At 39.3% G+C, this 15,482-nt stretch overlaps 1 pseudogene; it reads right to left on the bottom strand.

Annotated features, from left to right (window-relative positions):
* Positions 1–8,993: 8,993 nt before the first annotated feature.
* LOC124076933 (smad nuclear-interacting protein 1-like) lies at positions 8,994–11,107 on the bottom strand (annotated as a pseudogene).
* Between the last annotated feature and the right edge of the window lie 4,375 nt (positions 11,108–15,482).

Below are 15,482 nucleotides of genomic sequence, written 5' to 3'. Positions count from 1 at the left end.
GCCTTCTTACATCAGAGAAAACATTCTGCATTTTTTTGTGTGTGTTTTTTTTTCTTTTTTGGGGGGGGATTGGCGAACTTCACTTAGCATTATCTTCTCCAATGCCATCCATTTACCTGCAAATACCATAATTTTATTCTCTTTTATAGCTGAGTAAAATTTCACCGTGTATATATGTTACATTTTTTTATCAGTTCATCTACTGAAGGGCTTCTAGGTTGGCTCCACAGTGTAGCTGTTGTGAATTGTGCTGCTATAAACATTGATGTGGCTATGTCTCTGTAGTAGGCTGATTTTAAGTCCTTTGGGTATAGACCAAGGAGACGGATAGCTGGGTCAAATGGTGGTTCCATTTCCAGATTCCAAGGAATCTCCATACTGCTTTCCATAATGAGTACACCTATTTGCAGTCCCATCAGTAATGTATGAGTGTACCCTTTTCCCCACATCCTCGCCAACACTTATTGTTGTTTGTCTTCATAACAGCTGCCATTCTGACTGGAGTGAGATGATATATTAGAGTAGTTTTGATTTGTAATTCTATAATTGCTAGAGATGATGAACTTTTAAAAATATATTTGTTGATTGATTGTATATACTCTTCTTGAGAAGTGTCTGTTCAGGTCCCTGGCCCATTTATTGATTTATTGATTTATTGATGGGTTATTTGTTGTTTTGGGTTTTGTTGTTGTTGTTGGGTTTTTTCTTTTTTTTTTTTTTTGGTGCTTAGCTTTTTGAGTTCTTTATATACCCTAGAGATAGTGCTCTATCTGATGTGTGAGGGGTAAAAATTTGCTCCCAGGATGTAGGTTCTCTGTTCAGTTCACATATTGATTCTTTTGCTGAGAAAAAAACCTTTTCAGTTTAAATTCATCTCATGTATTGATTCTTGGTTTTAATTCTTGCATTATAGGAGTCTTATTAAGGAAGTTGGGGCCTAATCCCACATGATGAAGATTAGGTCCTACTTTTTCTTCTATTAGACACATGAAAAACCAGCCTCTACCTCAGAGCAAAGCCTGTCCAAGGAAGGGACATGACCTTTGTCCTTGGAAAGACCCACAGAGCACTCCTAGGCACATTCCCACCCTGCTAAGTTGTTTATCTACAAATAACAGGAGAGATCTGCTGCACCAGGTGTCCCTGACTCAGTCAGGCTAGGTGGGGACCCATAGGAGCCACCAATCAACATGAGACAGGGAAATACCTGGGATGCCAGGAGTTTGTGGTGTTGGGAAACCATATAGTTCAGCATGAACACCCCTCTTGGCTTAAACCAATCAGTTCAAAGGAATCCCTCTCTTGTAGTAACCAATCATCCCTACCCAACTTGTTCCCACCAGTGAATGTGCTAATCATGTTTTAGAGTTGTTATTTGATTTTCCCACAGTGTGTGATGATTTGCTAAGAGATGCTATGATGCATGTGGGGGTCCCTGCCTTCTCCAAAGAATGTATAAAACTGCTGCAAACCCTGGGCTCGGGGCCTCTCAGTGTCACCAGTTGCTGTGTGTGTGTGCAGAGGACTGAGATAGCTCGCAATAAACACTTCTTTGCTGTTTACATCAATCTTGGTCTCTGGTGGTCTTCTGGGGGTCCCGAATTTGAGCATAACAAGCCAAGTTATTTATCCTTCAGACCTGAACTGTAGAAATGAATATCCTAATTTCAGGGCTGGCAACAGAACAACTAAGAATTAAAAGTTCTATAAGAGCTAAAAGCTCAGGCCACAAGTGAATTATGACCCCTGCTGGGACCATCTGGAGTGTAGCCATTGAATTACCTCTTTAGTGGCCCACTGTTCCCCTGGCAGTCAGAAACACTCTCTCTGGGACAAAAATCTCCTGTTATCCATGGGTAGCAAAGCAATAAAACCACTAATTTCTTTTTCTCAAAATTTTGTTTTTACTATTGGATTAGCATTAAGGACTAAGAGCAGTTTTTGTAAGGAAAAAAAATGATAATAAAGGTATCTTGGAGTGAACCTGCTTCTGCTAGAGTAAGAGGTCTGGTGCTCTGACAAACCCTGATTCCATGCTGAGTATGCAAGTTGGCTGAAGGGCTTATTGAATGCTGACCACTGGAGAATTAGCAGATGGGGTGGGTTTGTCTCAGGTTGTCCTGGAGGAACTGTTCTTGTAAGGAATGGTGGACCTTTCTACAGCTCAAAGGCTGCTTTTGCCTCAAAAGATGCTTGCCTTCTCTCCTTTTATGACAAGGGTTGGACCACCATTGGTATACTTTGAGAAAAAGGGAAATGAATGCAGTAATATCATGACACTGAAGCCAGATTTAAAGTTAAGTAGTTAGTGTAGTTAGGTAAATCGGGGCTAATATCAAGCAAAATCGAAAATGAAGGCCGTGTTGAGAATGGAGTCCAGGAAAGCAAAACAGCACTTGGAATGTTAAGGCCCAGAGCCCATCCCAAAGAAATGTTCATGAAACAGCTCTCAGCAAAATGGAGATGCTAATCCAAAAGTCCTTCATGTCCAGATTACTCCTTTGGCCTACTTGTGCCCCACTCTTTGGGCCTTCCCACCTACATTCCATCATTGAAAGATAACTAAGGACAGGAATATGACAGGAATGCAGGAAAGCTGAATGAAGACCTTAGCTATAAAAAGGGGAAGACATCTCCCTTCCATGGATTTCACCTCTTGGGTCCCCTTCTTCCTCCAGGAGAAGTCTTTTCTGCTGTCCTTAATAAAGCTTCTGCTTTCAACTCTAAACTTGCCTCAGCATGCTTCTCTGGTGTTATACTTCAACATTGTGGAAGCAAGGATTCCGTAACAAAAGGACATGGCAATAAGTGGTGGAAATACTAAATTAAGACTTGGGGACAGGGATAGTTTTGATAGTCTTTCATTTTAAGATTTGACAAGACACCCAAATTGGTCACAGGACCCTCAGCACTTGGCCAGAAAAGTTTTTCTTATAACCATATGGCATCAATCTTAATGCACAAGGGGGAAATGGCAGGATTAAAAAACTAAATTCAGCAAAGGAAAAAAAATCTGTGGATCAAAATGAGATAGCTAGATTAGAGAAAAAATGCAACCCTTCAGCTCTGGACAAAAGCAGCAGCTATGCAAAATTATCTGAGAAAGTACAGGGTCCTATATTTTGATTTTAAACCCTAAAGTACCAAGACTACCCAGGATATAAAACAACTGCACCACAAACAGAACTAGTGATACCCATGTAAAGATAAATAGAATCATCTTTCTGGCCTCAGAACCCAGATTAAACCCCCAGGCCCTGGCTCTAACCAGAGGACAAGGTAGAGTAGATGCAAGGCATCCAGTGAAACTCCACCCCCATCTTCTGTGTTCTGAACCTCAGAGCTTTTGTCTGCCAGCAGACACTTCTGGAGATAGCCCTAACTTTTTCCACAGAGCTGAGCAGGGTAAAATGGCCTCCTGGAGTTTCCAATTATCAGGAACGTGCTTCTTAACCTGGAGCTTTTCAAAAAAGCAGGGCCCTAAAAATGTATGGACTAGCCTGTAATCCCAGGAACTTGGGAAGGTGAATCAGGAGAAGCAAAAACATTTAGTGAGGTTCTAAGCAAATCTGGGGAACCCATCTTAAAAAGTAAAGAATGAAAATGCCTGTGATTTGGCTCAGTGATTAAGTATTCCAGAAAACAATTCATGGAGAGATACATAGATAGATAGATAGATAGATAGATATTGATATGGATCCAGATATTTGCAGCCAAGCTCTTAAAACATGGATTGAGTTGGATTTACCAAATTTCCTACAATAATCTAGTTCTGCCTGATTAAAACAAAAACAAAAACAGAACTTCACACTGATGAATACTAATTGGTGTGAGACCTGAGTGAGAGCTGTTGTTATGCTCAAATTCGGGACCCCCAAAAGACCACCAGAGACCAAGATTGATGTAAGCAGCAAAGAGATGTATATTGAGAGCTAGCTCCATCCTCCATGTGCACACAGCAACTGGTGATGCTGAGAAGCCCCGAGCCCAGGGTTTGCAACAGTTTTATACACTCTTTGGGGAAGGTAGGGACCCCCACATACATCATAGCATCTCTTAGCAAATCATCACACATCACGGGAAAATCAAACAACAACTCTAAAACATGATTAGCACATTCACTGGTGGGAACAAGTTGGGTAGGGATGATTGGTTACTACAGGAGGGGGATTCCTTTGAACTGATTGGTTTAAGCCAAGAGGGGTGTTCATGCTGAACTACATGGTTTCCCAACATATTATCGACCACCATAAACTACTGGGAGGGTCATCTGGCATCCCAGGTATTTCCCTGTCTCATGTTGATTGGCGGCTGCTAGGGGGTTGCTATGGGTCCCCACCTAGCCTGACTGAGTCAGGGACACCTGGTGCAGCAGATCTCTCCTGTTATTTGTAGATAAACAACTTAGCAGGGTGGGAATGTGCCTAGGAGTGCTCTGTGGGTCTTTCCAAGGACAAAGGACATGCCCCTTCCTTGGACAGGCTTTGCTCTGAGGTAGAGGCTGGTTTTCCCACTATTAACAAAACGGCTTAGTATATTCAGCCAACAGTACTGTTGTTTTATGATTTTCTTGCTGTGTGTGACATCTACCACATTAGCATTTGGCCACATGGTTAAGGTAAATTTCAGGGGGAAAAAAAAGTCAAACTTTTCCTTTTGCTGCTGAAAGAAATCATCTTAAGGTCTGTGGTTATAGTCCAGAGGTAAAGTGTAGCATTTGCCTAGCATATGTGACGCCCTGGGTTCAATTCTCAGCCCCACATAAAAATTTTTTTAAAAAGGCATTGTGTCCATCTATAAGTAAAAAAAATAGATATTTAAAAAAGAAATCATCATAAATGCAATTACTTAAAATAATAGGAATTTATTCTTTTATAGTTATGAAAGTTTTAAGTATGTTGACAATAGAATAATAGCCCCCCTACCATCTAGAAGATTATGGTGCACCAACAGCTACTCATAACACAGGCTAAGCCCCCTAGCACACAAAGTGGCAGATTCCCCAATGATCAAGTTAGTAGAAACTGTTTTATACTCACAGGAAGGAAGGGGGTAAAGGCCAAAATAAAAACGCAGACCAACAATCACAGAGATGTTTTGTGATTGGAATTCCAAATCTGCTTGTTGCAAGGTAAAATTGTAGAGCTTCTATGGAATACAGTGTGGTGCTATCTATAGAGGCATACACTATGTACATTTAATTCTACACTAGACAAAAAAGAAGTGCAACAGAAGATTCTATGAGAATGCTCTAGTCTCCACAATTGCTGCCTTTGCCACTGTGCAAGTTTGTAGCCGTCACAAACTCTGCAGTTCAGGGCCCTTCAGTACGGAGCCTGAAACCAAATCTACACACAAGTTCCAACCCTGTCACAGTACTATGTCAGAGAAGAGCATGAGGCAAAGGTCAACTTTAATGCCATGTACCTGAAGGATAAGAAAAAGAAAGTGGAGGATAAGACAACCTGTAAAGACCAAAATAAAGAAGTGATAGAGAATAATGAGAAAAAAAGATCAGGAGGAAAAAGAACCCACTGAGGGATGATGAGGAGAATGAATGGGATGCAGAAGATAAGGAAGAAGAGGACAAAGACAATAAACTGAATTCTAATTTGGAGAAGACAGAAATTGGGGTGACAATAGGAGAACCTTTCCAATGGGCTTAGGATACGAGACCACTTAGGAAGTGAGAATGGGAAAAACTTGGGTGTGAATACTTCATATACTTTTAGTTCTGGGAACTGCACCAGAGATGCCACACTCTATTTATACCCTAGCCTTCTTATTTCCCCCTGTCAGGATGCTGACACTCCACCTTTGCTCTGCCATTGCTACATCTTCTGGCCTGCTCCATCTGATCCTCCAACTATTACATAATTGCCCCATCCCACTTAACTGCTCCTTCTCTCCCTCCTCCTACTTGCAGTCTGTTAGACTCTCCTAGCAACCCCCAGCCTCAGTTTGTGCACCAGCTGTCTCCTTCTTCATCTCTGGATTTACTTCACATCCCCTTTTATCACAGAGAACCAGGCTGGGATGGAGTGAGGGTTGGAGCCAAACCCCACACCTGCCCTGTTCTCTCATCCTTTTTGTATTAATTAGTAAAGACAAAGTCAAAAGTTTGCTTGTTTAATTATAAAAATAACTCAAATTTTTATTGTTTAATTTTAGTTATATATAACAGACACATTTTAATAAAGTTTTAAAATAATAATCTAATATGACTTTAAACGGACTAGTTGAAAAAGAAAAATTGTAGTTACCTACCACTTGGGAAAATAGAGGGGATAGTAAAAGGAAAAGGACATAAAGGAGTTGTTGAGGGTAATTCAGGATTAATAATTAATATAACTTGAATGTTTACTATGTCTTTATTTTACTCAAAAAGTTGTGAGGAATTCCAAAAATAGCACTAGGAACACAATAATAACAGATATCTTAATATTGTTGTTTGTGGTGCTGGTTTCAGATAGTTGTATATATGTCAAAAAAGTGTATACCTTATATATATATATATATATATATATATATATATATATATAGAGAGAGAGAGAGAGAGAGAGAGAGAGAGAGAAAGCAATCCTCTACAAACTTGTAAAAACTAGAATTCATTAATGCTAAGATTAAAAAGAAAACAAAGGGCCTAAATCAGTAAACTAAAAAGAGAACTACAAATTTTTTAGCTTAACATTAGTCTCAATAGTTTAGAAAAGGTAAATTAAAAAAATAAGAGTAGAAGGAAAAAAAAGAAATTAAAAGCATAATTAAATGTATTGAGAATGTACATGCTATAGAATCACAAATGTTGGAGCTTTCTTTTTTTTCCTTTCCTTTTCTTTTTTGTTTAATTGTAAGTGAACACAATACCTTTATTTTAATTTTATGTGGGGCTGAGATGTTGAGAGCCACAACCAAGTCAATATGGCGCTTGGCATTTTACCAGAAAGAGTGGTTGAGAAGTAACGCCAGCGAGCCCTCAAGATGATGATAATTAAGTTAAGCTGTGTATAATTATTAAGATAATGACTGATTGCTGTAACTAGATGATGCTAAATTGAAACAAGCTGTGTATTCAGTTATGTATATAAACCTCTGCTGTCTGTCAATAAGGCGGCTCCTTCTACCTCGGTGCCTGCTACTGTTGAGTTCTCGCAGAGTTCCCGTTGAGTTTCCGTTGGTTCTCGCGGAGTTTCAGTTGAGTTCAGGTGGAGTTCCCGTTGGGTTTGGGCAATAAAGTAGTTCTTGTTTGAACCTACAAGTGGCTCCTGACCTTCTGGTTATTTGTGCCCAGCCAGACTGCGGCACTGAGAATCAAATACAGTGCCTCATGAATGCTAGGCAAGTACTCTACCACTGAGCCACAATGCCAGCCCAAATAGTAGAGTTTTTAAAAAGCAAATGAAATTAAAATAGCTTTTGTAAATTTAACAACTGAAAAATATGTTGATTACATATAATGTAGTTGTCAATCATCACATAATCTGGGAAGATCCTGAGCTGCCTGCACACTCCTGCCAAATAGATGCTGAGATGGATGCTGAAGAAGATTGTCCAGGGTCTCCACAGCCCTGTCTCTATTGTTTAAATACATGAAATGCAAACACCTTATTTGGCAATTTTGCCTTAGGGATAATTTAGGTCAGGCTATAATATCTATTTCCTCCCATGATCCAAGTCCCACACCTAATAAGGAGCTGGAAGCAGGATGAACTGTAACCCATTCTAAAGCCAAAACATCCCCACCAGAGTAAAACACTAATGCAACATTTCTTATTCTCTTCTGACTTGGAAAGGACAATTATTCAGCAGGAATTGTGATATATGTACATAGAATATAGTACTATATATTACATATTTTAATACAAACAGAATCTTTTCATATATCTAAATGATCTTTGGACTCTCATTCCAGGATACAGAAAATCCTAGTTTAGTTTACATCAAGGGCAAATACACCCTTTACAAATCAAAGGATAGACTGAAATTTAAAATGTGGTCAATTTCATTAGAGTTTATCAATTATAAAACAGGTTGCTCTAGAAGGAGGGAAAGGATCACCAAGTCTTATGTTTTCTTTTCTTTCTTTCTTTCTTTCTTTTTTAATGTTTACTAGGGTTTTTATTTTTTAATCCCAAAAATACATAAACAGAAACCTCTTCAGATGCCAGGAGGCCTTTGTACATCATGTGGTATTACATTTACGTCACAAAACATTGTCTTATGAAAGTCAGTACACAGCTCTTTAACACAATTTGTGCATATGTGTATACACATACAAATTAAGGAGACTTTTTTCCTACTTTACATAGTCCTCTGGTAGAAAATCTGGAAACTGGACAGTCCCCCTTGATTTCCAGCCTTGGATGTAAATACAACCTTTGAACAATTTTTAAAGGATGAAATGTGTAGAAACATTCTACACAATCTCTTTTAGATATACATGTTAGATATATGTTAGAATAAAGTAAGAATCCTACCACATTAACAGTGTTACTCAAAGGAAAAAAGGAGATAACATTTGAATAAAGATGCAAAACTTTAGGACAGGATGATCAAAAAAATTTATATACATGTTCTTAAAGAAAGTAATTTTCTCTTAACAGATCCACAATGCATTTCAGCCTCTCATGATATTAAATCAGCATCCATTGGTAGTAGCCATGATCTTCCTGTGCAGTCATGAACTTAAAAAGATGCTTTATGGCACCTGTTTAAGTTAAACAGTTGCTAATGAGGTCATGTGGTAAATCCCCCTCCTTTTCCACCCCACAAAAAGCCAAGTGCAAAATCAACTTCTATGACAAGATCTCAACCAGGTCAAAGTTTTGGAGGCTGTTTTGGTGACAACCAAAGCTAAAGATTCTGTTTAGGGGTTTGCCCCCAAACAAAAACTCTGGTCCACAAAGCTTAAATAAATAAAAACTACAAAGAGAACAAGCCATGATTCACCTTCAAATAAGAGTTTCCTAGGCAGCAGTTAAGAAAGCAACTAAGGCCAAAATGCTACTAAAACATACTGTTGTAATTGGTGAGACTCTTCTGAAAACAAACACAAGTCCCACAAACATGGGGCTGATGTGCCACAGGAAAAAATTTCAAAACCTAAGTCAGTGGGGTTTTTTTTTTTTATTTCCACAGTCCAGTAATTTATTTTAAATTGGAGTAATTTCAAATTGCACAAACAAAACTGAAGAACAGCAATATTTTGTTTGAATTCTCTCTTCTGTACACTCAGTGATCTAAAACACCACAATATCCAACATACACAAACCTCAGGGGAAGGGTTAGTAAATACACACAAGATTGGAATCATGGTGCTTTGTTCCTAAATGGAATGGTCCCACAGAAAAAGCACAGGATACAGCACAACGTAAGGGCACCTGTTACATATGAAGTGAACAAAACACACTAGCATTTTCTATATGCATAATGGGGAAACCTGCAAAGGTTAAAGGGCCTTTATGCTCATTTTAAAAATCAGGCAAGTTGTCTGTATGCATTCTTCAAATAATTTGGAGAGCACTGCAATCCAATGTAGGATATGCTGATTAGTGTTGTCTTTGTTGGCCTTGACAGTCTTGCGTGATATGGTCACATACCAGTCTTTTTGCTTTAGCTTTTTTTTGAATAAAAGATTTAAATGCATTTAGACAATACATATTGTAAGCTGTTTACATACACTAAGTTTAAGAGAGTCAATATTAGAGTTTCTTTGTTTTTTCAAACACTACAGAGTGCAAATCAGGTTCTTCACAATGGATTGAATATTAAGCAGATTTTCAAAGAATGAGGAGGGAGGGAAAGCCCACGTGAATACTATTCCCCGTTGAAAATAAATTCTAAAATGATGCGGTGAGTCAGTGTTCATAAACTGTAAAATAAAGCTGGTCAGCAACACAGGAAAGAATTAAGGCAATAAGAGGCATTACAGAGATCACCACAGTGCTCTTTGAGGCAATCCTGAAGTCTTCCAAGGAGGAAGAATGTCAATGGTTTGCGTTCCTAAGTTTGCTAGCTGTCAGATACTACTTCTTCCTCCTCCTCATGTGTCATCTTCCTCTTCCTTTCTGTCTAGTTCAGAGGTATCTGATGACTCATGAAGCAAGACATTCTCTCTGCTGCTGAATCCAAATTTAAGCACATCTTTTTCTTTCAGTTCATAGTACCTGTGGCTCAATGCGCTTGTTCAAGAAGGTTCCATTGCCTGAGCCAAGGTCAATGATGTAGGGCTTCACCCTTCAGACAATTGTGGGATCAGCATGGGTGTATTCCACAAGCTGATATTGTAAGACTGCATGCTGCTTTGAACAAGAGGGATGATCAGTTGGAATGTCTGGAATGCTGCAGTGCTGACCCAAAAGGTAAGCGCTTAGTCCATGTACATGACTGGAAATACCCTCATCATTTTTAAGGATGTGGAGATGCCATCGTTGTTTTTTTTTTTTTTTTTTTTTTTGGGGGGGGGGGGAATATGAGCTTCTGGGGACTTACTGTATTTAATGACTACACCCCTGAAGGTGTTGGTGTCCAAGAAGTGCACCAGAAAGTTCCAAGCTTGTTTTTTCCTTAGCAGGCACCTCTTTGTCTTTATTGCCACCAGGTGGAGGAATCACCTCCTGAGCCTCATTAGCACTGCCACTGACTTCATTCTTCTGATGCCTGGCTATATAAAACCTGGCTCTTCCTCAGCCTGCAGGTTTGGGCTGTCCGATCTAGCCTTCTCATCAGAACTTCTCCTGATGACCCCGGTGTCTGTCTTGGTCACCGTTCCCAGCTCTGCTGTGTTCCTGTTCTGATTGGTGCTGCCCATCCTGCCACGCCTGCTTCACTTTGACTGTTGGGTGGTGAGGACTTCGGCTTCTCTTATTCCACAGAGACTTGCTTCTTCTCCTTGAAGGCTTCTCTTTTGGGCAGGGAACCCGGATAACTCCTCTGGGCTCGGTTCCACGGTGGCCAGGCTCCCTGGACAGCGGAGAAGGGCTGCTGCCAGAGAAGTCCAAACAGCTGAGGCGCTCCTGCTTCACCACTGCCATACCCGCCGGCCACCACGTCCCCATCCCGGTGCCTTCGCCGGCTTCCCCTCTCCCTCACTCTTCACCTCCTTCATTCTGCGAGTTTGGTTGACTAAAAGAAAAAAAAAAGAGGTCCATTGACGTCTTCTTCCTGAAGAGAAACGACGAATTTGGCCACCGAACTCCCGCTTCCAGGTGTGCACTCAAAGTCTTATGTTTTCAAAACAGATATACATGGGCTAAAGAGGCACGCAGAGGAAAACTTCTTTTTTAGGGGTTTGGAGTAAAAAAAAAACAGTGAAGGAGGGACATATGTTTACTGACAGTACCATGAATAATCACAGAAATGGAATCTGGAGCTCGAACAAAGGTGATTCAATATGTTGTGTTTGGGTAAGTGCATGACACAAGTGTCCATGAAGACAAGGTTATAAGGTTCTGGAACAAAATTGATGTGCGTGTCAGATAATTGTTAAGCAGTATCTACAAAGTAAGTAAAGGTGTTTTGTCAGCTGTGTGGTCACAGCACCTACTGGTATCAATAGTCTCCCTAAAGCCACTGAGTAATCTGAAAACTTAGAAATGAGAGAACACAGGATTCTAGGTAACAAAAAGCTTCTCCATGTCATGCAGAGAAATAAGAATGACCTATGGACATATCTGTACCAAATTGCTTCTTAGCTACCTGAAGTCCTGTCGGCTTCTAGTATAAGTGATGTCAATCAGGAGAAAATATTCTTCCACCACATTGTGAGGACAGTATCATGAAGACAAGATATCCAAGGTGAATTTTTTGACTTTAGAGGCACAAAAGTTTTCACTTTTTTCCCCCCTGTACGAGGGATTGAACTCAGGGGCCCTCAACCACTGAGCCACATCCCCAGCCCTACTATGCATCAGGGTCCCACTGACTTGCTTACTGCCTTGCTTTTGCTGAGGTTGGTTTTGAACTTGCTATCCTCCTGTATCAGCCTCTGGAGGAGCAGGGATTGCAGGCATGCACCACAGTGGGTGCCCAGCTTTCACTTTTTTATGTTAAGGGAAATCTTCAGAAACAACTATGTCAACCCAGATTCATCATAGGGGCAAATGCTTGGAGGTTACAGGGTGAAAGAAAGCACACCACAGGACCCCAAATATGAGTATGACCCAGATGTAAAAAGTCTAAATAGCTGATAATCATTTGAAAGGTAACTCAAGCTTATCAGTTGGAAAATTGGAAATGAAAAGTGTAATTTTACTTGAAACATACCCAAGAGATTAGCCATTTTTTAAATGCCAACACCCAAGAAATGTTGGCTGCAAAAACCAACTACTGTCAAAGATCCTGGTGATAATATAACATGTGCCATTTTTATGTGATGAAATCTGGTTGTAGTTGTTAAAATTGTACATGTGAATATCCTTTCATTCTGTGTCCATTTTGCTGGAAGCCTTTCTTTAGAAGGTGACTAATTTATGCTACCAGTTGATTTGTGTTTCTTCACCATATTTTGATGTTCTAAATACTCAGATCCTTAGACTCTAGTTCTATTTGAATTCTTGGTTCCTAAAGAAATGATTAAGGTTGATGTAGTAAACTGGAATGAAGTCTAACCAATAACCTTTTTCTCCATATAAGAAGTGTTAATAAGGACGTACAGAAGTTGAAAAATGGCAATTATGCATGTATCAGTCTCCCTAGGTCACAAAGTGGTTTCACAGTGGTGTGCAAGCAATTCAATGGGATACAATTCCCATCAGAAGGTAAGATTATGGGTTATAAAGTGCAGATCCCTGTTCATTCCCTGTTTATTTCTAAAACAGTTTAGAAAACCTTCTTCTAGTGACTACTTGGCAGCCTGAATTCTAAAAAAATTGCATCAGAAATTTATGGCCACAATCAAATATAAGACTGGCAGCCTAAGCACAGCTTTTAGAATGTTTACTATCAAAAAGTGAAGAATAACTAGCACTCCAATTATATAGGTTTGGGAGAAAGAAGCACTTTCACACTATGCTAGAATATAACTTTAGTACACCTATTCTTTGAAATAGCATGAAAGCTCTTTAAAAGCTAATTGTAAAACTACCATATGACAAAGTAATAATAATGCTGAGTAAATGTTCAAATAAATTGGAGTCAGTTTATTAACTAAATTGTGCATCATCATCTTCACTGTAGCAGTATTCACAGTAGGCAAGATAAATAATTGAAGTGCCTTTTGGAAGAAGCCTACACCAGGAGATTCGACCCAGCTACAGGACACTAATCCATTTCCCTAAATTTAAACTGCTCTCTAACAGGATAAGACCCAGGTACTAATATCCACTAGACACTCCAAGAGACCTTAAATATGCCATCTGTGGGATCCCAATGTCAGACAGTTGTAAAACACAGGACCAGGAAAATATCAGAGTAAGGAATGAAAACACAACATACACTCTACAGGGGGTAATTCTCAGTCCAAAGACAGTCCCACAAAGTGTCTGGCCTCAGAAAGACAAAGGGAGGATAAAAGCACTAATAATTCTTTAAAGTCAAGTGATTTTTCTCTTATGAGAATGGCTAATAAGTAGAAAACAAAGCTTCTATTTTAATTATTTCCCGTGGTGGTGGAGAATTTACACAGAAGAATGTTAAGCCAGAGTTACATACGAAGTGATCCTTTATTTATTTATTTTTTATTTCAGACAGTTGCTAAATTGCTGAACGTGTACATAAATAAGTACTTTGGGTTGACCATGAAATTACAATTTTCCTGCCTTAGCCTCCTGAGTCTCTGGGATTGCAGGCATGTGCCATTATTGCACCTAGATAAAAAATAAACTATTTAAAATTTCTATCCAGTTTTTGGTGAAAGTACTGTTCCCATTTGAAATGTAACATGAGGAACAACTAACTGATAATATTATGGAGAGAGGAGGTTCTCATTGGCATTATGGAAAAGAACCTGGAATTTTAAAAATTAGGTGACAAATGTATAAAGACTTAGTCTGGAAGAGAGTGTTCTGGATTTGATGTTTTGCATCCCTTACATTTAGAAACTTCAGGATTATTCAGGGAAGGTGGCAACTCAGGAGAGTGAGGTACAAGTTCAAGGACTGCCTTACCAAATTAATGAGACACTTTCTAAAAATACAAAACTTTAAAAAACTGAGAATGTAGTTCAATGGTAAAGTACCTCTTAGTTCAATCCCCAGTAACCACCTCCCTACTGCTGAATAATAAAGGGAAAAAAGAATGAAGAAAAACAACCTCAGGTGAAAGGAGGAACTGAGGCCCCAGCAGAAAACGGCTCCCCTCATTCAGAAAAACAATACATAAAATTGTGATTCTGATTCACCCTAGACATAAATATCCACAATCGGAGAAGATTCTGGGCTGCTGGCACATAAGTGCTCAGATATTACTTCAGATAAACTGATAAACTGCACGGATAGGACAGGATCCCTAAGCTTTCCACTGCTGACATACGCTCCATTTGGCCAGTAGAGGGACTTAGGGCTGACCTGCTCCAGAAGAGAATTCAGTCCTGCAGTCTCCAGAGACCACCTTGGTCTGCCAGGTGGGTGCAGCTAGTTTCAAAGAGACTTGCTTCCTAATCTCCAGATGTCACAGTGCTCTCACAATTTGCTCTCTTTTGATGTGCCAAGTGTATTCCCTACAGGTCTTTCAGCACCTGGAAAACAGAGCAAACTAAGCCTCCTGACCATAGGAGGGGAATCTAGAGATGGATACTAAGAGTGGGAGGCTCCAGAGACAAGAGCTTCGTGGGACTGTGAAAGCCTGCCCCTCTTTACTAGCTGTGTGTAGGATTGACAATACTTACCTAAGTGCTTCTGAGAGGAGTTAAGTCTTCACCCCCTCAGACTGAGCCTGGTGAGTTTTCTGAGTGACAGATAATATGAAAGGCAGGAAAGAATGAAATGAAAGAATGAAATCAGAAAAACAAGTATTTGCTGGTGATGGGAGTTTTTTGTATTTGTGGTGATGGGAGTTAAAATGCAGATTCTCAGGCTGCAGCTAATTTAAGACAGGTTTTTCTTGTAATATTGGGATCCAGCCCATGCAGGAGGTCATTTGCATTTACCATTGCATATGCAAGTTTCCCATTTATCATTTACCATTGCAATTGCAAGTTTATTGCAATTTATGGAATATATATGTCTGTATATTATCCATGAATGGTAATAATATAATGACAATTACTGTAAAATTGCATTTAACTTTTGTGCCCTATGGTCTTCTAAGGAAACAGATTGTGCTTTGAACTGTAAAGGGAAAACCTAAGGCAGCAATCACCATTGAAAATACAACTTGAAGCATGAGAATAATTTAAAATATTCTAGAATTTAGATTCAAAAGTAAAAAACATAGTTGAAAGAGATTATAATGACAAAGCACAGTATATCCAAAATATTATCATTAATTGGCCAATAGTATAACTAATGAGGTATAGATATTTTTGGACCAACAGAAAAACTGAC

This window comes from Marmota monax, unplaced genomic scaffold, assembly GCF_021218885.2.
Source record: "Marmota monax isolate L192 unplaced genomic scaffold, Marmota_monax_Labrador192_F-V1.1 WCK01_AAM20220418_F8-fsc00266, whole genome shotgun sequence".
Classification (NCBI taxonomy): domain Eukaryota; kingdom Metazoa; phylum Chordata; class Mammalia; order Rodentia; family Sciuridae; genus Marmota; species Marmota monax.
This window is presented reverse-complemented; position numbering and strand designations above follow the sequence as displayed.